The 5,000-nt window shown below is 32.3% G+C and overlaps 1 protein-coding gene across 1 annotated transcript in view; it reads left to right on the top strand.

The window, feature by feature from the left end:
• Nucleotides 1–5,000, top strand: part of LOC138030625 (protein bark beetle-like) — a 22,360-nt gene that overhangs the window by 1,039 nt on the left and 16,321 nt on the right. The window lies entirely within an intron of this gene.

The following is a 5,000-nucleotide window of genomic DNA, read 5'->3' as shown; positions in this document are numbered from 1 at the left end:
CACAAGCGAATTCAAGAAAAAAAACAATATGTTTAAATATTCGCATAATCAAGTGTAAGAATCACAAAGCGTGACATTATTGAAAATTAAATAAAGGGATTTTTTCCCGTGATTTTTAACCAATCACAAACTTCACATCTTTACTTCACAATTGTGTAATTTTTCAGTGAAACTTTTCACATTTGTGAAATCATTTTGTGAAGAGGCATTCATGAAGTTTGTTTAAATATTTGCATAAGTAAATGAAACAGGAAAGAATCACCATAGCGTGACATTCTCTGAAAAAAAACGGGAAATTGATGATCTAATTGTTTTCAAGTCATATGATTTCTTCAGCCAAATGAATATTTAAGACAGCAACCGACTCAACTTTTTAGGCATAACAGATTATCTTTTCCTGTATATATAAATGACTTGCAACAAAGATCTTCATGACGAAATAAACCAAACCATATATATTCAATGCCCATTTTCTTATAAGCAATTAAACCAATGTCATCAAGCAGAACCTGAAGCTTGTTGTGGTAATCAAGATTTAATTGAAGTTGATTATAGGATATTATGTCGATCATGTGGTCAAATTCATAATGAGACATTTGCTAAAGAATGGGTTGATTTTCATGAAAACAGATATAAAAATTTACAAAAAATCAAGCAACATACGAAAATACCATGTTCAGAATGTAATATCAGATATAGAACTCAAAAACAAATTACCAATATCAAGAGCCATAATAAACCGTGTTTGTAAGACATTTGATCTAATAAACACATAAAATAAAGATGTTATTAATTTGGAACAATTAAATGAAAGTGCTTCAGTAATATCTGCAACTACAGAAAGATTATTTTTGAATAAAAGATGGTACACATTTACTCTCAGAAAATCTAAATCGTAATAATAACAAAATAGTAAATTTAAAAGAACCATCTAATCCAAAAGATGGTACTAACAAAGAATTTGTAGAAAATAAAGTAAGTCAAAGCCAGTAAGTCAAAGACAATCGTAAAAATGTTTTTGCCTATTGTATGGACGACGGCGAATTAACTGTTGATTTTGGCATATAAGGAGCTAATTTAATAAATTTTGACCAAATGCCTCATAAAGTAAACAAAAAAGTATTTTCATTAAGTAAAGTAAGATCGTCCGGGTGACTGTAGTCCTGAGAAGGACTGTTTGAGATGGCATTGACTGACGTTTCGACAACCTGAGCGGAAGTCATCTTCAGAGTCAAGTGATTTGTGTAACGTCAGCAGATAGTAAAAGAACTCAGGTCTTAGATGTCATTGGTCAACTTATGTTATTGGTCGACTGTCAGTTGAGCCTGGATGTAATTGGTTTGGAAAACTAAACAGTGATAGGTGCATTTCGATCCGTCTATAGGTCTAAGGTCTGTACGTGTATCGTAGAATACGTTGGGCAGTAATGTGAGAGTAAATCAGTGTGTTGATTGTCTGTTGATGTCGTCGATAAGTCGTTTGTAGGGTGTTGGAAGTTGTAGGCATCGTTTTATTGGTGTCTGTTCTAAGTTAGTAAACCAGCTTTCCAGTACGATCCTTTGGTAGTAGTTAGTGTTGTAGGTAACACATGTTATTGTTCGAGGAACGGTGACATCAACAATAACATTGCTGAACACCATCTACAGACAAATCACAGAATCGACTGGGACTCTGCTACATATGTTATTGGTGTCAGGTCTAAGTTAGTAAACCAGCTTTCCAGTTCGATCCGTTGGTAGTAGTTAGTGTTGTAGGTGACATATGTAGCAGAGTCCCAGTCGATTCTGTGATTTGTCTGTGGATGGTTCTTTTAAATTTACTATTTTGTTATTATTAAGATTTAGATTTTCTGAGAGTAAATGTGTACCATCTTTTATTCAAAAATAATCTTTCTGTAGTTGCAGATATTACTGAAGCACTTTCATTTAATTGTTCCAAATTAATAACATCTTTATTTTGTGTGGCTTTTTTCGAATTAATATTAGTTATTTTTTTGTTATTCAAATCAAGATCGTTTGATAATGTTTTATCTATTTTAAAGTTTAGACTACTATCAACGTATTGTTCGTTGTTGCATCATTTTGAAGTTTTGGTTGAGGAAGATCGGTTAAAGGATACTTTCCAGCCATTGAAAGGTCTCCTTGCATAGCTAAAGATCCATCTATACGTAAATATTTACTTAAATTTAAATCGACATAGGATTTATTTACGAGCTCATTTAAATCATTGGATTTCTATAACTAATAATTTTGTTACCCCCGATATTAATCAGTTATCAGCCGATAATCACCTCGACGGACAAAATGGCTGCCAGTAGTCGTTTTGCCACTGTAAGTGAATATGATTTCACGTTGAAATGTTTTTTTTTTCTCTTTTTTGAAATAATCGCCTGTGTATTTATACTGAAACAATTATTCGCCGAAGGCTCAGTGATTATCGGTGAATATTCACCGAGACGAAGTGAATAATTAACAATTATTCCATGAGCGCGCGTTGGATATGAGATGGTAAATAGCCAACGAGGCGCGTAGCGCCGAGTTGGCTATAACCACTCTCATAGCCAACAAGCGCGAATGGAATAATTGTTTTATTAAATTCCTTAAACCCCAAAAGTTTGGAAGTACGAAATACGAGCAAAAAAAAGCGAGAAAATCCTAGCGAAATCGAAAAAAGTTGATGAAGATGCGATGTTGTGTAATACCTCGTGGTCAGACAGACGCAGGCTCATCACAAAAACATTTCTTACCTTTTCGCGTATCTCTAAGCTTCGAAAGTGATCCAAACTTTCCACAAAAACGTTTTTCTTTTGCTTTATACCGAAAGAAATTTCGCTTTCTGGCGTAAACGTTTTTAGTTTAGCAACGCTAAGCGCAATCATTTACCATATAAGGTCAAACTAAGGTATATGAGGTGATAACCGAGATTGAGTGAACCAATCAGAGCACGCGAAAGGCATTATCCGAGGTTGAGAATTAATAATAATATATAACTCATTAATGTATATGAACAAAAACGAATTCAAAATGAGGTATGATCCAGAATCAGGTCGTTACATTAAAAAACATATCTATGGTGAAGGAATATTTAGTAACTTGGCAAACAAATTATTCAACAAATCAACAAAGGAATTAGCTGCAAAGACTGGTAAAAAGCTAGCTGAAGCTGCTTTAACAAAACGAGCTGAAAAAACAGGAGACTTTGCTGGAAATTGGGCTGGTGATAAGATAGTATTTTACAAAGGTAAAAAGAAGCAAAAATACACTTGTTAAACCAAATAAAAAAGTCACTTTCTCAATGGAAAATAGAATTATACCAATAGAGGTTGAGCCTGAAATTCAATGAATTCCAACAAATTCTAAACCAAAAAGATCACAACAACCATCCATCGATTTGTTGTAGATAATACTAATAGCATGTCGCCTTTAGATTGGTATAATACAAGAATTTCAATGTCTTTTAAAGTATAAAAGATGGATGGCACTAATATCGCAGCTAACGATGCAAATGGAATAGTAAACGGTATTCATAGTATGATCACAGACATTTCAGTCAAAGTTGGCGATAAAAAAAAATGATTGTAATGATGTAAATCATAGTGTTAACATAAAAATTTGCTTGAATATTCATATGCCGAAAGTACAGCTACAAATGAATTTTTATTTATTTAGACACAAATAGATCAACAGAAACAAGACCAGCGCAAGCTGCTTACAACAAAGGATTTCATCAAAGAAAAACTTTATTAGGTGCTTCAAATGTTGTTAATTATAAATTACCTTTGAATAGATATAGTCTGTTTGAATTGCTTGAGGATAAATTGCTTCCGCAAACTAGAGTTGAAATATTGTTTGATTTGGCTTCAGATAATCAAGTTATTTGGCAAGAAGCTGATAATTCTCGTGTTGTTTTTACAAGAATGCAGTTGATTGTACCACAAATTTATTTTAATGGTGATGGACAAAGTATGTATGCAAGCAATTGTCTAAAATCACAAAAATGGACGTATTTGAAAGAAACTGTTTCAAGAAGGAATTCAACGGAAAATTAAACAGGAAATTACGTAATCAATTCAGGATAAACAAAACCAAGGCATGTATTTGCATTTTTCATTAATGATGCTAATATTGATGTACAAACAACAAATCCATTTTTGTACAATACATTTTCAGTATCTACTGATCTAAGAACATTGTCTGATGCTTGGTTGGAAATAGGTAATGGCATTGAGTATCCTGATAGACACTATGAACCAGATACTGATATGACTAGTGTGTATCGTGATGTTTTAAAATACGTTCACGTTAATAGCGAATATTCACAAGGTACTCTATTAAATAGGAGCAATTTCCATTCGCTTTATTCATTTTTATATTTCGATCTAACTAAACAGCGATCTGATTTAAAAGATTCTACTGTTAAACTAACTTTTCACGATAAATTATCAGGAGCCACAGCAACAGCTTTTTCTATTTACGCTCTTGTTTTATACGAGCAGGATGTTGAATTTATCTAAAACGACGGAAAGCTGTTAATCCGATAAAATATTCTTTCTTTTGTTAAATTAAATATATCTTGTGTATAATATGATAATACACGTTTTTATCTAATTTAATTATAAACAGGATATGACAACAAGATACATTTCTCATGGTGTGAAATTATCACCAAACCAAAAACAAACATTAGCAAGAGCTATAAATAACAGATCACCAGTAACAGTACCTGATAAGCTTATGCTAACAAAGACATAATTGAAAAAAATACAAAAACCGATGAAAAATAGCACAGGAACAGACATTAAAATTAGTAAAACTCAAATACGAAAAGTTGTTGGAAATATTTTTCGTTTAACTGTTAGTAAAATAGGACCATTATTAACAGGAGCTTTAGTTGGATTAGGTGAAAATCTCATCGATAAAATATTTGGAAAAAAAGGTGGAATGATAATACCAATGAACAAATTAACACAAATGGTCCCGATTCTTAATTTATTGACAGCA

The sequence above is a fragment of the Montipora capricornis genome, chromosome 13, assembly GCF_036669925.1.
Source record: "Montipora capricornis isolate CH-2021 chromosome 13, ASM3666992v2, whole genome shotgun sequence".
Classification (NCBI taxonomy): Eukaryota; Metazoa; Cnidaria; class Anthozoa; order Scleractinia; family Acroporidae; genus Montipora; species Montipora capricornis.
Note: the sequence above shows the minus strand (reverse complement) of the source record. Positions and strands in the feature narration are given on the sequence as shown.